Source organism: Stigmatopora argus, chromosome 12 (genome assembly GCF_051989625.1).
Source record: "Stigmatopora argus isolate UIUO_Sarg chromosome 12, RoL_Sarg_1.0, whole genome shotgun sequence".
NCBI lineage: Eukaryota > Metazoa > Chordata > Actinopteri > Syngnathiformes > Syngnathidae > Stigmatopora > Stigmatopora argus.
The window spans coordinates 2,557,566-2,576,083 of NC_135398.1; the positions used below are offsets into that span (position 1 = coordinate 2,557,566).

Sequence of the window (18,518 nt, forward strand, 5' to 3'; positions counted from 1 at the left end):
CTCCTATAAGCAGAAATATACGAGGGAAAAAAATACCCTTATTCTAGAATACGCTAGCTTATTGTGGTTAGTACATTTTATGTCTGGTATATTTGTTACAGTACATTTTGCGTATCGGGCTAAATGAACATGTATATTTTCGGTGTTGCCTGTACTAAAATCGTCACGTTAGCTAGCTATGACTAATTGAACCAGTATCAAATACATATTAAGTGGCAACTTATAGCTGAAGTTGAGTCGATTTAATGGCATAAACAGACGATAACGACAACAAGTGGTGACCCCCCGACCGCGCTAGCCGTAAATGAGCTCATTTGTGTACTACAGCGGAGACGCTAAAGTCAGGTGGCTAACAGCGGCAGGCGTCAGAGGCAAGGGCGGACCACGCACTCGTTTCCCCGACAACAATACCGCACTGCGCCGGGTTCGATTTGAAATGCGATGCGGCACAAGCAGAAAATACTCAACGTTTTTAGTACCCTGCCGGAATAACTCTTAAATATGACTACGGCAGTAAATTCAGGCCAGGCTAGCAAATGGTGCAGAAATCAAAATGAACGAGCTAAATGTGTTAAAATTTGAATACTTCAAATATGAATGTGTGAGAGCAAGGTCATTTGCGGATATTTCTTTTTTTAAAACATTTTTTTAACTGCTTTTAGTGTACTTTAAAACCCAAAAAAGCACAGCACAGATTAACACTTTGGCTTCAGGGAATGGAGCAAACAGTTCCAACTATTGTCGTTAGTTAATTTTTCCCTCACTATTGTTTTTTCAATCATGAAAATGATTAAAAAATGTCTTTTTTGGAGGAGTTTCAGTGCCTGTTAGTTTACTGAAATTAAACAAGCCCAAACAATTGGCTCCTGGGTCTAATTAACCACCAAATGCAAGCATTAGCTCGCTGCTAGACATTATGGCAGACTGTCAACATTTCTGCTTATTTATTTCATTATTTTACAAAACAACCACAAGTTCCAAATAAATCGCAAACTTCCCGAGTACCAATGCGAGCGAGCAAAAGGTGATGAGGTGTAACCAATTAAAAGGCAAAAGTTAATTAAGAAGCGTCAACAAACGAGCAAAACAACTGTCTGCATACCCGAGTTTTTATGACACTAATTTCTTTTATTTATTTTTTTAAAGTCCTAAATAACAGGCCCGAAAATGCGAGTGGGCAGAAGAAGCAATTTGTCGCTAATGCCGACATTCACGTTAGCGCTGTTGTGTTTGTGGTTCCCTGCTGACAATGTGTGGGTGAGTGATGGTGATAGTGCTTGTTATGTCACACGGCTAACGAAGTATGCTAACTCCTTGTAAACGCTATGGTCTTTTAATCCAATTTAACCGAACGTAGCCACTTTGCAATTAACGATTCGAGGTCACTTTAAGAAACGATGAAAAACATCACGAATGTGTAATTGGTTGACTACTTGGACTTAATGATGTTGTTTCAGCAAAAATGTTGCTAACAGCTGCAGTGGAAACTTTTGATTGGCTAATCAATTGACGTGAAAGTGAGTCGATTATGCCTAAGCACGGTTGTGTTAAGTAGGCAAAATGGCCGTCCTAATCTGTCAGTAACTATCAACTAGGGGCAATTTAGAGTGTTCAAACAGCCTAGCATAAAGTGTTTTCTCATTGGTTGCCATTGACGAAGATGGATTGAAGCCATTTTGAGTGGGAGGGTCGGCAGTCGGTCTTTTTGGCTTGAGTTGCTGCAAAACTTGAATTTTTATTTGAATTATACCGCAGGTTACCGGGTACAATTTGAATATTCAATGTTTCTATTTCTAATCTTTGCTCTGATTGGCCATTAGTGGGAAGCTTGTGGGTGTCGCCAATGTATGCTGTGACTTTGACACTTAATCGTCTTTTCACTGAGTTCTGTTGTGTTCAATATTTAGTCATTCATTTGAGCGGTACGCCGCTTATCCTCACAAGGGTCGTGGGGGTGCTGGAGCATATCCCAGCCAACTATGGTTACCAGGCAGGGGACAACCCGAATTAGTCAATTAGCCAAGGGCACAATAAGACAAACAACCTGTTACTCATCAATTTAGAGTGGTCAATTAGCTTAGCTTGCATGTTTTTGGCATGTGGGAGGAAACCGGAGTACCCGGAGAAAACCCACGCATACCCGGGAAGAACATGCAAACCCCACAAAATTGTTGCTGTTGAATCTAATGCAGTCGGCCAATTAGCTTAGCTTGCATGTTTTTGGGCATGTGGGAGGAAACCGGAGTACCCGGAGAAAACCCACGCACGCCCGGGGCAAAAATGCAAACCCCACAAAATCGTTGCTGTCGAATCTAATGCAGTCGACCAATTAGCTTAGCTTGCATCTTTTGGGCATGTGGGAGGAAACCGGAGTACCCGGAGAAAACCCACGCACGCCCGGGGCAAAAATGCAAACCCCACAAAATCGCTGCTGTCGAATCTAATGCAGTCGGCACAGTATTTTTCAGTTAAACTGAATTAAAGAGCCTGTCAAGTTTAATTTTTTAATTTTTTTTGGATTCAAAGAAAATGTATTCATGGCAACGTTTCCACTTTATGAAAACATTATGATTCTCTTGTTGTGCTGAGATGCTGCGAGTTCCACACAAACAGCCGCAAAGACGCGTTGGGAATATTCCTCTCAATTTGCCCCGCGTCTTATCGCTTCCATGCGGGTTGTTTTGTACGAATGCCACGTGTGCGTGCGCATAGATAATTAGCGAGGGGTAACTTTTTTTTTTTTTGATAGAGTGACCGCAAATAGGAGGTGACCTTAAAGCGCTGATGGATGAGAGGCTCAGCCGCGGAATGCTAACGCGCTCGGTGTCAGGCGGCCGCAACCGTCGGATCGGAGCTTAAGGTCAAGCCGCGCTGACGGAAACGAGAATGTCGGGAATGGAAAAAAAGAAGGGTGAGCCGGAAAAATGATCGTTTCCCCCCCAACCTCCGATCCTCGTCATTAAAATACGGGATTGAAGTGTCAGGCCGAATTAGGCGAACTCATTCCATGCTAGCAAAGGTTGCGCCGTTGACATTCGGGGAAAGACCGGCTAAATTTTTCAGTTAATTGAGTCTGGGGTTGCTTGTCCAAAAAAAAAAAAACATGGCAGATTTGCTCCTTCGAAACAAAACCGAGAGAAGATCCCGCTCCGTTTTTGAAGAATCTTGTCCAAGCCATCACTTGGCGGCTCCCGTACGGTTTTGTATCCTTCGGGGGGCTCATTAGAAGATAATGGCTGAAATGAGAGTCGTTGTAGCCCCTGATGCAATTAGCTCGGGATAATGTCAAGACGCCGAATCGCGGCGGACGGCTCTTTAGGGTACGCGCAACAGCTTGCGGCTGTTTAAACTTTTATATTCCTAATGCATTTTTGATGGTGTGACGCACACCCCTTAGCCCACCCCTAGCCCACCCACCCTCGCTTCCTAAAAGAACCCAGCCGGTCGGCGAGAGGGGGGAATGAAATATATTCTCGTCCGTGTGTTCATTATGAATTCTTTATGGCAACTACATTCACAGATATTGGTTCACTAAATAACATGCGGACATTTAAATGGATGTTGGGCAAGGCCTCGGAGGGTGCCGTGTACTCCGAGTAAATGCGGACAGATGGCTATTAGGTGGCGGTATGAATTGCGCAAAGGGGTGTGTTTGGTTTTGAGCTAAGATGGCGGTGAGAGGTGAAGGATGACAGGCTCGGGAGAGTGGCTTTTTCACGGGTGCGATCGTGGTAGATGATCTGCCCCCTAAATAGGTAGATGGAACTGGTATTGCATAGTTTTCTGATTTTGCGGTTTTACCAATGTATTAAAGAGGAAAAGTAGACATTCAAATGTCATTTTTTTCTCCCCAATTCGAGCAATGCTTCTGCAACATCAAAACCATAGAAGTTTGTTATATTACGGTAATTAGATTAGATAATTTTATTCACCCCGCATTCGGGAAATTTCATTGTCACGGTAGCAAGAGGGTGAGAATACAGACACAGGAAAATACATTTTAGACATAAATAGATGGGTAATAAATAAGTTAATAAATATATGAATAAAATAATGAGCGTGTTGCTGAAATATATATATATATATATATATATACATATATATACATACATAAACATACATATACGTACATAAACATACATATACGTACATATACATACATATTTCTAAATATACATATACATACATATTTCTAAATATACATACACATACATACACATATATATACATATACACATACATGTACATACACATACATATATAAATATACATATACATACATATATATACACATATATATATAAATATATATACACATATATATATATATATATATATATATATATATATATATATAAATATACATACATATTTCTAAATATACATATACATACATATATATAAATATACATACATACATATATATCTAAATATACATATACATACATACATACACATACATGCATACATATATACATACATACATATATATAAGCACATATATACATACATACACATACATATATATATAAGCACATATATACATACATACACATTGATGTACATACATGCATACATACGGTTGGTCTTAACATTCAGCCATTTGTTTTGTTAAAGAGCCTGACAGCTAATGGTAGGAAGGCTCTGCGGGGCAAAGTTTAGTCCACTAACTAAACGTGGAAAATAAGAATTGATAGTCCAGACCACTGGTAATGTCATTGAAATATATATATATATTTTTTACTCTCGTGTGCCCCCCAAATAGATTGTGCCCTGGGTGGTTGCCCACATTGCCCATAGCAAACACCAGAGCAGTCTCTGTTTAAAAGATGTTTTTTCTGTCTACAAGCATTCATTTTTTTTATTTTTGATCCTCCCTCTTTTTATCCAGGCGCTTTGATATGTTGCCCCTATTGTTGATTGTGTTTACAAAAGAGTGCACCGCAAATGGTGTGGCAGGCATTTCTACAATGTGTTTGGCCCGTGGGCGGACGCCACGGCACCTCTGACGGTGGGCCGTGCTAAGTGGGTTTGCTTCTCGGCGCATTGACAGTTCGCTCGTCTTTAGGCTCTGAACTCTGTCCGCGAAGCTGGCGGCAAACGGCAGATGCGGGCGTGATCGGAAATATGAAATACAAAGAAAGGAGAGGATGGAGGGAGTGGAAAGGTCTAGAAAATGCTCTGAAACAAAAGGAATGAAAGTTCGGGTTGTCCTCTGAAGGTTAGCCATGAAACCGCTTGGGCTCTTTTCATTAGGATGCGTACGGTGTCATGGCGGCGGGAGCTTTATTGGCAGTAGAGTTGCTTTCAATCCGTTTGAAAGAGCCTCTCGACAGCTCAGGGGACGGAAAACTTGGTGAACTTCCTTCACTTGCTGATGAAATTCTATTGTTCAGCCACGGGAATGCTAGATGGACTGAAGTAGCATAACATAAAGCGCTGTTTGTGAACATATCCGTATGCATTTGTACGTTTGAGTATTGACTGAAGTAGCATAACATAAAGCGCTGTTTGTGAACGTATCCGCATTAATTTGTATGTTTGGGTAGTGGCTATCAAAGTACCGCCCAGGCTAAGCAAAAAATTGACTGAACTCATCCAAGTCAGTACAGTAATGCCTTGACATACGAGCAATTTGAGATACGAGTAAAATTTCGAGCAAATGTTTATCTTGAGATACGAGACAAATTTTATATATATATATACACACACATCAATTCACTTAGTCATACCTTGAGATACGACCTTAATGCGTTCTGGGACTGAGCTGGTATGCCGATGTACTCGTATCTCAAATCAATTTTTCCCATAGAAAATAGCTGAATACAAATTAGTCTGTTCCCACCTTCTGAAAAAAAACCACTTAAAATAGGATATTATAAATGAAAAACATGTTTTTAATTGTTCTAATTCACCACCAATTAGTCTTACAAAGTAACAAATATCTATCTATTGGTTATGTTCTGCATTAAAATATGTAATATGCATTGTGTACAGTATTTCATGGAGAACTTTTTAACATTCAGTTCGCCTCGCTTTTGTGGCACTACGTAACATAACATAAATTTTAAAATGTAAAACTTAAATGAACTTCGCTTACTATACACACACTTAATAATGGATGTAACCTAGTTGCGCTAAAACCGAAGCAAAGGTCTTAATGTATTCCGCCGCGGCTTCCGACTCGGAACTAGCGGCTTCTCACAAGCCAGTTCGTTTTTTAAAGTTACCCAACTAGCCACGCCTCACGTTAGTCTGCTTGCTTTACTTTCAAGTCCTCGCAGATTCCGCTAATTGTCTCTTTTATCCATATTAAAATAAGCCCCTCCCTCTCGACATGAATACATGGTAAGGATTGCTCGGAATTTTCCTCGTATCTCAAATTTCTCGTATGTTGGGACACTCGTAAGTCAAGGTGTTACCGTAATTAATGGCAAAAATGTGAAAACGGGATGACCAATGTCCAAGGCTGATCTACAGTCAATTCCTAGACCAATCAAATTTGAACTGGAAGGGTCTCTACTAAAAAAATAACGATGCTACCATCATGTTTTTGCATTTTCGGGTCCATTTAGCAACAATCAATAAATGGATTATTCTCGCCCAATTTGCAATCGTTAAGTACCGTGACAGTATCATAGCATTTGTGCAAATTGGCGTCAACACTCCCCATAATGCACTCCTTCATCACCGCCGTGGTGGCTCATTAGCCGAGTCTCCAGACCGCCGTCCGCCGTATTATTGTTTTGTTGTGCGAGACGGTCGTCGTCTGAGGCCGTTAAAGTTCCATTAAAGCGGCCATTTCCTTCTTTGCGTTCTCATATTCGCTCATTTGGAGCCTTTTTCTCTCTCGCCCAGCACTTTTCACCGTGGATGTTTTTATGGTAATTGTGGCAGAATTGAAGAAAAAGCCTATCATTTGATGCTTTGTGCTTCATTTTGTTGCCACTAGAGATCACTCTTAAGCAGAACAATGCATGTTAAGCAGCCATTGTGCCGTGTCCTTCACTTATTGTGTGGTCCCGGCCTTTTATACTCGTATAAGCTTTTTGGGGGGGTCGTGTGACGGAACCTAAGTCTACCTTAATTTCGAAATTAAATGTATTTTAATCCAAAGAGCGATAACAAGGAGAGGGAGGGGCCTTTTCTTTTATCGTTAGTCTTGTTGCCAGACGCTACAAAGAAATAAATACATGTAAATAAGAACATAAAAACGTGAAGTGGATGGCCTCATGATTTTAAATCCGGTTACAAAAAATGTTGACATTCTGCTCTATGTGGGGAACGAACTTGTATTAAAAAAAATAAATTAAAAAATTGAATAACAGAACAGCTGGACATGAGCATTCATAAATTGAAATTAGCTTGACCCGGGTAGGTTTTCCATAATTTTCATCTGAAAACCAAATATGTTTAATTTTTTTTGGGGGGGGCGGTGCATTCTGCTCAAAACAGTTTCCAGCTGTGTTATCATCTGCGTGACCCCAAGGGTAAAAAAATGAAAGGCACACTTTACATATCAGTTACTTACCGTATTTTTCGGAATTTATGTCAAACTGGAGTATAAGTCGCATTTTAGGGAAGGAAAATAAGAACAAACATACGTTAAAGGAAAAATATTTATATGAAGAACAGGCTAAATAGGCATCACTCAAAAGTAGTGCGCAGTGACTGCTGGGATATGTAGTTCTTTTGTCAATACACCCAATGGATTGTGGCCTGTATACATCGACATCAACACAACTTTACGAAGGGTGGCAGGCAGCGCCGGGCTAGTTACGCTAGCTACTATTTGCGAATGGATTGTGGCCACCTGGACGAACGTATAAAACTCAGCGTTTTCGATGACTCATTTGGACAATTGTTCAATTTGGACACAGAAAATGAGGACTTTGATGGATTTGTGGGTGATGATGACGTGAATACAATGTAAAATGGCTAAATAAAGTACAACCAAACTCAGTTTTACTTGCGTTGCCTTTTTAAAAACGTGTTTTTAGCGTGTGGGTGTAGCGTGTATGTTTAAGCTGGTGTAGTTTTGCCATGCCTGGCTGCGTCTATAAAAACGGTGCGTCCTTTGTGTGTGTCAAATACAGAAATAGCACTCGTTATTGACACTGCGGCTTAAAATACGATGCGCCGTATAGTCGTGAAAATACGGTACGTTACAGTATCTTGTTTTTACAGGTCCATCTTATTGTGTATAATTATTGAATGTGGGTATAGATCTTAGGGGACACACACACCCTCTGAAATGTACTACGTTACAGTACTTGAACCGTCTTGTTTTTACAGGTAAATGATTTTCAAAAGTTTTGTCCTTATTGTGACAGGCGTTCCGTAAACACCACCATAGCTTGTTACTTTTGTTGTTTGCTAGCGCCGGAGGAGGCTAATGTGACAGGACCCAGGCTCGAGGACAGAGTGTGATAGCTTTACCCGAGCCGAGAGCACCCACGGGAGAGTGTGGGAGTGTCAGAAAAGAAAAGAAAAAGAAAAGAAAAGACAGTGTGGGATAGACTCCAAGATCGAGCTTAATAATGCCGAATAAAAACCGGAAATGTCAAATCCAGGAGAAAGCCATCGAGAGGGTACGCGTCTCTTTGGGAGTCGGGCCGTCGCGAAGAGAAAAAGGGAAACTGGTGACTGTTTTTTTTTTTAATAACTTGGCACAAGTCCAGTGGAGGAACGAAGGAAGACTAATGAAAACGCAGAATTGCATTCAATAACGGAGGCAATGAAAAGAAGGCCGTGACAGACGTGGCGGCGGCGACAAGCTACGGCTAAAGCCTGGCGGGGCCAAAAAGCGATCGATAGCCATGCCAGCCACTTTATTAGCCTTTATTAGTCTCAGTTAATAACACTGCTGAGAGGTTTTTTTTTCTTCTCCTTTACTAATTCACTTTCTCCTTGTGAAACCTTTCCATCACTCAACTTTGGAGGTGTGGCATGGGCTCAGGTGTTTTTTTTTTAAGGTTTGGGATGTTGGTGTTGCATTTAGCAAAGGTTTGGGATACGACTTTAATTTATGAGAGATCGGAATTGGCTGAAAAATTTATTTTTCATTTAAGGGCTACCTAGCAACAAAATAAGTATATTTAAAAAAATGTTTTGTACTACGCAATTTTTTTTAAGATTGGAATCAGATGAGAAAGATTGAGTTTTTAAGATTTTTTTTTTTTTATATTTAAGGGCCAACAAGCAACAAAATAGGACTTAATGGGATAACATTAAAAGAACCAAAAAAACATATTTTGTATTACGCAATATTTTTAAAAGATGGAATCATATGAGAAAAATTTAGTTTTTAAGATTTTTTTAATTTTTATTTAAGGGCTACCTAGCAACAAAATTAAATGTACAAGGATATCATCAAAAGAAACCAAAAATAAAAGCATGTTTTGTACTACGCACATTTTTTTCGAAGATCGGAATCAAATGAGAAAGATTGAGTTTTTAAGATCTTTTTTTTAATTGAAGGGCTAACAAGCAACAAAATAGGACGTAATAGGATATTATCAAAAGAAACAAAAACATATTTTGTGTTACGCAATATTTTTAAAAGATCGGAATCATATGAGACATATTGAGTTTTTTTGTTTTTATTTAAGGGCCACCAAGCAACACAATAAAATGTACAAGGATACCATTTTACTGTGAATTAAACCAAAATTATATTATTCATTGGTGCTACTTTTGAATCAGACTTAATGAAAATGTTCAATGTGCTTTAATGTTTTTTTTAGATGGACTCAAATGTACTGTGATAGTAAAATGTGGCATTAATTTTACTTTTGGTCCGTCACGATGGCCTTATTAACAGTAGAAATAAAAATACAAAAAAATGTGGACTGTCCTTTGTTGTCCTCTAATTAGCCACATTCTATTCTGTCCTATTAAAAAAAATAAAAATAAAGGTCCCTTACTATATATCAGCACTTGCTAAAAATAACATTTTGGCTGTCAGACTGTGTTATTTTATATTGCCGGTTGTATTCCTCCATATTGTGCAAATATGTCACCCTTTTTTTGTTGCGTTCTCTCATCGAGGTGCGAATTTGCGCCTGACAAGAAAGATGCTCGACTTGTAATTAAAAGTCAATCAAGATGAACAACGTGGTTGAATGTGATTAAACGAGGGCTTGGATTCAGACACGTGTGCCGCTTATCTGATTCCAAAATGGAGGAAGAAACATAACTTGGCAAACAAACCGTGGAGAAAGGAGAGAAATTCATTTCTGCTAAAATGAGCTATCATTAGGCAATTTTTCTTTTTTTTCATGTACAGGTTTAAGGTTCTTTGATAGCTCATTGATGAAAACCCATGGATTATTTTAAGGCATTTTTAAGGCTCTTTGATAGCTCATTGATGAAAACCCATGTATGGTTTTAAGGCATTTTTAAGGTTCTTTGATAGCTCATTGATGACAACCCATGGATGTTTTAAGGCATTTTTAAGGGTCTTTGATAGCTCATTGATGAAAACCCATGTATGGTTTTAAGGCATTTTTAAGGTTCTTTGATAGCTCATTGATGACAACCCATGGATGGTTTTAAGGCATTTTAAGGTTCTTTGATGCTTCATTGATGACAACCCATTGATGGTTTTAAGGCTCTTTGATAGCTCATTGATGACAACCAATTGATGGTTTTAAGTATTTTTTAAGGTTCTTTGATAGCTCATTGATGACAACCCATTGATGGTTTTAAGGCATTTTTAAGGCTCTTTGATAGCTCATTGATGATAACCCATGTATGGTTTTAACTCATTTTTAAGGTACTTTGTTAGCTCGTTGATGGTTTTAAGGCATTTTAAGGTTCTTTTATAGCTCATTGATGACAACCCATGGATGGCTTTAAGGCATTTTTAAGGTTCTTTGATAGGTCATTGATGGCTCATTGATGACAACCCATTGATAGTTTTAAGGCATATTTAAGGGTCTTTGATAGCTCATTGATGACAACCCATGGATGGTTTTAAGGCATTTTAAGGTTCTTTGATAGCTCATTGATGACAACCCATTGATGGTTTTAAGGCTCTTTGATAGCTCATTGATGACAACCCATGTATGGTTTTAACGCATTTTAAGGTTCTTTGATAGCTCATTGATGAAAACCCATTGATGGTTTTAAGGCATTTTAAGGTACCTTAATAACTAATTGATGACAACCCATGTTATTTATTAAGGCATTTTTAGTTTCTTTGATAGCTCAATGATGACAACCCATGGTTGGTTTTAAGGCATTTTTAAGGTTCTTTGATAGCTCATTGATGACAACCCATTGATGGTTTTAAGGCATTTTAAGGTTCCTTGATAGCTCATCAAAAAAACTTTGTTGAATGAAAATATTGATAAGCTCCTTCAAAGCTTGAAGTAGATTTTGAGATGGAGTTAAAAAAAAATCCCAGCATATTCTGTGAATTTATCATCTGGTTTCTATTCGACGGAACTAATCAAACAAAAGCGGAGTCATAATCAAAAGTTTCCGCCAGCTTTGCAATCAACCTTGGCTGACAGCTTTTCAATTACACCCGAATAAAAGTCGCACGTCAGCGAGAGAGGTGAAAGCACGCAGCGTCCTTGGTTGTTGCTTGACAACCTGGAGAAGTTGTCTTTTTGTTCTAATTCTATGGCGCGCTATTCATCGCCACGTACGCCTTTGCTTTCACGGCCATCGACTCGGCGAACACGAGTTTACGTCTTCCTCACTAGATTTCTCTTTTATGTAAATATGCCCAATCATAAATGTCAATTTGTTTTCGTACCTTCTGCCATATTGCTTAGTTTGTGTGAAAAAAAGCCTACTGGGAAATTAATGCCTTTTTCAGACCAATTACCGTATTTTGCTATTGTGATTCAGGGTTTGTGCGATTTACATTTGTACTCTTCTATAGCGTCAAAATGTATTTATAATTATTTGTTCTTATTTATTTGTCTATCTGTTTGTTGTTGTTATTTATGCACTTTGTGTTAAAGCGTTAAATCTTACTGGTGTAATGTCAATTCAAAATGAGGTTCTTTGAGAAAATGAAACTATTTAAGCGTATATTTGATCAACATAAATAATATACCATATTTTCTCGCATATAAGTCGTATTTGTAACTCAAAAAAGATGACTGAATCGAGGGTACGGCTTATATGCGCACAAATTAGACTTGACATGCACAAAACTGCAAGACAATGCGGCCAATACGGTCATTTATTTCAAAATAGAGAAAGGATAAACAGATAAAACGCTAAACAAAATGTATTTTGTCGTCTATGAATGAAATTCAAGAAAAAAAATAAACGGTATCTTGCATAAAACATGAAAAAAACATAGTAAAACGTGCTCTGACTGTCCAAACGCAAGTAGCCTTGATACATGTGTTTGTAGTATTTACCATGTCAGCACTGCTCACATAACTTCCTTTTTCTTGGAAATACCACGTGCGATGATTTTTCTAAAGATTGTACCTTCAAAGTAAAGTAACACATTTGTATTCCCTATTAAAACCATGAATATGGAGGTGAAAATTGTGAATCGGGGCGGCTTATACGAGAGAAATTGCAAAATTCAACCATTTTTAAGGCAATTTTAAAGGTACGGCTTATACGCGGAGGCGGTCAATATGCGAGAAAATATAGTAAATAGACTAGATGGGGGAGGGGTTAGTTTGGGTGAAGCACCAGCTGAGTCAAAAGACATAAGTTTGCTTGACGCAATGGGCACAGCGAACGCAGCATTATTCATATCCCGTCGGAAAATGTCACCGAGTCGTGTGTATTTATTAAAAAGAAGAACAAACAACGAAAAAAAAACCTTGAGACTGATTTGCAATTCAAACCGAAACCTTAAGCATCTTTGTTTTCCCGGGGAACCCCGCAGAGAGACTCCCGAGCCGGACGCCATTTTGAATTCCAAACGAGTCAAAATTCTACGTATTCATTTTTTTAATGTGCCCTCCTAATACACATCAACCGACTGGTAATGAATGACAGCTTCCATTTTTTTTTGGTCCCATGGCATTTTATGTCAGTGGTGTCCAACATACGGGCAGCGGGCCGGATGCAGCCCGTTTGGGTGACCGATTCGGCCCGTGGCGTTTTTCTACCTGAAAAGTCAAACTGAATCAAATGCATTTATTGTTTTATATTTATTTTCCAGCGGCCAAAATCATTAAAGGAAAATGATTGCAATTTTTCCACTGACAACTTTACCTTAAATGTTCATCTCTCAGTGCCATTGACATAGGCGTCCAATCCATTTGGACTGGGAATGAACGTTCATTCGCCCCTTCAACTCAAAAGTGATTGGACGTCAATGAGTGAACTTTTGACCTTTTGGGAATATCTTATTGGCTTTGCCCCGCCCATTTTTCGACACCAAACCGTACACAAAGGATGGCCACGTGGTTTTCATAAACGTTAACAACAATATACAAAATATACAAGCCCCGCGAGCCGTATTTTTAATGTGCCTTTTTTTTAGAGAGGCGGAGAGAGCGATAATATTTTTATTGGTTCACCGGGAAAACAAAGGCGAGAGTTTTAGTCGTATTAATTTGCATTGTTTAGTGTGAACTTTTTTTATGGCAATATTTTTCCGACGATCAGGTGCACTTAAAAATGCTGTATTCCCAACCCCAAAATTGACAGAGTGAAGTGCTTAAAGTGATTAAAATGCTTATGATGCATTATTTGAAACCATAAAAACTAAAACAAATAGGAAACTCATGAATACATAAAACAATGGTTATGTTGTAAGATGGACTAAGTCATTTAGATGTTAAAATATGTTTGTACCATGTTTTATGTTATTCATTGCCATAAATAGTGTTACTTTTTAATATCTTGTGGATAGGTAAACAATCTCTAGATATACAAATTTATTGATCCTTTAAATTAGATTTTTTTCCCTTTCCTGTATTGTAATTTATTCAAATTTTCTCTGATAATTTTAATTTCATTAGACACACATGTCCCAACATCTTTTATTAGTTAAAAAATATCAAATCAGAAGCCTTTATTGTCATTAAACAACAGCTGCGTATAACGAAACTAGTGGTGCTACTTCACAAAGTGCTTGTTTCTCAGTAAAAAACATAAATAAGTAATATAAAAATATAAAACGTCACGCAAGCAAATTCTAAAATATTGCACAATCTAAGATATTGCACATTGTTATTGCATAACAATAAGACTGAGGAAACAAAGCACCAAACTGGACACCAAAGAGCCGCTGCACCCGTGCGCGCCGCCATTTTGGATCTAGATGGATCAAATGTCTTGATCCTTTAAACCAGGGGTCTCAAACTTGCGGCCCGCGGGCCAACTGCGGCCCTCGGGACGATAATTTGCGGCCCCCGTCTTAATATGAAAGATCGTTTTTTTTTTTTTTTTTTTTTTTTTTTTTTTTTTTTTTTTTTACCCCTTTCCCCATGATGGCGCAGTTTAAGTGGCAGCCAGTGGCAGTAGCTCTGTCCACTCATGTTTTTCTTGTTTTACAGCATGTTTTACATGAAAAATTAGAGGGAACATTGACATGCACCTGCTTGTGGCAGGTGTGATACTGGTGTGCCGATAGCGAGCAATGATGATGTCGTGACCGGATTATTCGCCTAAAGACGTTTCGCCGACGGACGTTTGACAGACGGACAGGTCGTACTAGTATTTGTTAGTTTAATGATTAAATACAAATACTAGTATTTGTATTTAATCATTAAACGCTGTCTTCAGCTGGATTTGACCGAATTTGAGAGCATTTTGAGCCGTTTGGCGAATGGACGTCTATAGACATTTTTTTGCCTCCATCGCGATATCATCCAGTATTTGTATTTAATCATTAAATGCTGTTTTAGGATGGATTTGACCCGATTGCTGTCATTTTACGGCTCGGTTCTGCTACATCTGCCTGCCCAAGAGTGCTTATTCCCGGACTGCCATTGATGGTAGACGAACATTGATTTTTACTATAATTTGGACAACACCGGCGGCGGGCCGGATTAAAAATCCTAACGGGCCGTATATGGCCCGCGGGCCGAGGTTGAAAAACTTGTACACACACGATCCGGCAGGGCGAGCGTTCGAATCCCGTTACGGCGAAACCTCCGTTCGGCCGAATGAACGTTCGGTGGAACGTCCATTCGGCGACCTGCCCGTCTGTCAAACGTCCGTCGGCGAAACGTCTTTAGGCGAATCATCCGAGTACCGATGATGTCGCTCACACTGGAACTCAGTGCGCTCAGGGAGGTTGTCTTTCTGCTCAGACCAACAAAAAATTAGAGGGAACTTTGGTTCGGAGCTGATTGAACCAATCACGGTGAGGTATACGGCTATGGAGGGCGGGACATCGGCCGGGCTGTCCAGTGCCTTGCTCACTCACTCATTCATTCCTCCAATCAGCTGGGCGGAGGTGAAGCCGTGAGGCCGATCACTCCGCTCGGCGCGCACACTCCTCCGCTGCTCTCAGCATAGAACTGAATGAGGCGCTATGATCTGTGATCCAGCCTGTGTCAGTGTCTGTAGCCATCTCCGCGATTGAAACGGAGAGCGAAAGTGCACATGCGCCACAAACCCGCGCGACTGAATGTGAAAGATCAACCCGAGACTCATTCCAAGTGGAAAAACATATTACAGAGCCCCAGAGATGTCTCTTTCAAAGCCTGCCGTGAAGAGAAAGGTCGGTGATGAGCACAGACAGTTTCAAGAAAAGTGGGGAGTGCAATATTTCTTTGTTGAACACAGGGGCACCCCAACGTGTCTCATTTACACTGAAAAAGTTGCGGTGCACAAGGAATACAATTTGACACGTAATTGTACTACGAGACATGCTGAGGAGTACGAAAAATACCAGGGAGATGAGAGAGCCAACCAGGTTGCCAGTCTTAAAACACGTCTTCTGAGGCAACAGGATCTCTTCAAGAAGGCTACCAAAGACAGTAATGCAGCAGTCAAAGCTAGCTACGCCGTTTGTGAGTTGATTGATCCTGTGCTAAGTGATCCCAAATGGCTCATGGACTTGGCTTTTCTTGTTGATATCACACATGGGCTTAATGTACTGAACAAGAAGCTACAAGGCCAGGGGCAACTTGTCAGTGCTGCCTATGACAACGTGAGAGCATTCTGCACTAAACTTGTGTTATGGAAAGCCCAGCTCTCTCAGACAAACCTTTGCCATTTCCCAGCATGCAAGGCTCTCGTGGATGCAGGCACACCATTCAGTGGTGAGAAGTATGTTGAGGCCATTTCGAAGCTACAGGAGGAATTTGATCACAGATTTGCAGACTTCAAGACACACAAAGCCACATTTCAAATTTTTGCGGACCCCTTCTCCTTTGATGTGCAAGATGCCCCTCCTGAGCTTCAAATGGAGCTCATTGACCTGCAGTGCAACTCTGCACTCAAAGCCAAGTTCAGGGAGGTGAGTGGAGAAGCAGACAAGCTTGGGCAATTTTTGAGAGAGTTGACCCCCAGCTTCCCTGAACTTTCCCGAAGGTTCAAGCGGACCATGTGCCTTTTTGGGAGCACATACTTGTGTGAGAAGCTCTTCTCCACCTTGAACTTCAATAAGTCCAAGTACAGGTCCAGACTTACTGATGAGCATCTTCAAGCTCTACTGAGGGTCTCCACTGCTTCCTCCCTCAAGCCAAATGTGACTATGTGAGAAGAAGCGCTGCCAGGTCTCTAGCAGCAAGGAGTAGGCAAGAGAAGCCGTGTTCAGAATATTTCATGTTCAATGTTCCATTCAAGTTCAGAAAGTTAAAGGTTAAAGAGCTGTTAATACAGACATTTGAAACGGAATAAAAATAATTCATTTTCTCTACTTAGCCAGCCAGTGTATATCTACTGTATGCTCATTAGTATTATTTGGTTTTGTATTACTGATTGATTTATTTTTTATTCATCTTTAAGTTAATTTATTTAATTCATTATTTTTTGTTAAAAAATAAAGATATTTGATAACGTTGGAATGTTTTATCAGTGCTTTTCTTGTGGAAATCCTGATGCGGCCCAGTCTCACCCAGACTCGGCCTCTAGCGGCCCCCAGGTAAATTGAGTTCGAGACCCCTGCTTTAAACTATATTTTTCACCCTTTTTCTGTCTTTTAACTTATTAATTTTTTTTCTTAGATATTTAGAATTTCATCAGACACATCCCCCGAAAATATTATTAATTAATCAAATACTATATGATAGTAAGGTTGAATGGCCTAATTTTAATGTTTCTATCATCCCCCAACATCTTATTAGTTAAAAAATATATAAAATGTATTGATCCTTTAAATTAGATTTTTTCCCCTTTTCTGTCTTTTAACTTATTAATTTTTTTCTCAGATATTTAGATTAATTAATCAAATACTATATGATAGTAAGGTTGAATTGCCTAATTTTAATGTTTCTACCATCCCCCAACATCTTATATTAGTAAAAAAATATATAAAATCTGATCCTTTAAATTCGATTTTTTTTTCCCTTTTCTAATTTATCATTTTTTTCTCAGATATTTAGAATTTCATCAGACACATCCCCCAAAAATATTATTAATTAATCAAATACTATATGATAGTATGGTTGAATGGCCTAATTTAAATGTTTCTATGATAAACTTATGATTGATCATAATCAAGTGTATTATTTATCTGTAAGTGTACTCGAAATAGCTCGATTTAAAAAAAAGTTCCTATTTTTAGTGTTCATTTAAAAAAAAAAAAAAACTCTGGGTGAAATATATATATTGTTTTTGACACCATGTTTTTTATCTCCCCAGGCTCCACCAAAAATCCTGGTCTCGTGACAAAAGTCACCAGCACAGGCTCACCGAAGCACCCAGCCGTACCAAAGACGGCATATAGCACCCTCATGGTATGCGTCCCCACGCGGACTTGAGCTAAGACGGCGCCACGGAAGCTGGGCAGGTAAATCCCGAGGGACCCGATGGCTTTTTTGTTGGTTTGCGTGGTGCGCTATTTAAAGATCAGCGTCCGGCCAGTGGTTTTGTTTGCAGAGCTCGACTTTGCATGACAAATGTTGGCTCAAGTTAAACACAAATGACTCGCTTGTTTTTGCGTTGAAAGCAATTCGCTGTAATATCATACCTTCAATGCATCGGGGTAGTAGTAGCAAGTGGAGGAAAGGGGAGTGGCTTCCTCTTGCGAATTTCAGTGTGGATTTTCACATTTTTATGAACTTTAAAAAAATATTTATTTATAGATTTTTTTGCGTGGGTTTTCTCCGAGTACTTTGGTTTCCTCCCACATCTCAAAAACAAGGTAGACTAATTGGATGCTATATTATACTTAGGTACGAGTGATTGGTTGTTTGTTTTCTTTTGCCCTGCAATTGGCTGGGTGTCCCCCGCCTGGTACAACATAGTTGGTTGGGATATGCTCCAGCACCCCCGTGAAAATGAATAACTTCAAAGATGATAAATTAAAGATGGTTCTTTAAAGATGGGAATTAGCCCTCGGCTACAATCTTACATATATATATATATATATATATATATATATATATATATATATATATATATATATT

At 39.2% G+C, this 18,518-nt stretch overlaps 1 long non-coding RNA gene across 1 annotated transcript in view; it reads left to right on the forward strand.

The window, feature by feature from the left end:
• The window catches only part of LOC144085255 (uncharacterized), a 94,933-nt gene that overhangs the window by 26,300 nt on the left and 50,115 nt on the right, over positions 1-18,518 (forward strand). The window contains exon 4 of the long non-coding RNA XR_013304059.1: positions 17,752-17,899. This is a non-coding gene — a long non-coding RNA (uncharacterized LOC144085255). The remainder of the gene's footprint in view (positions 1-17,751; positions 17,900-18,518) is intronic.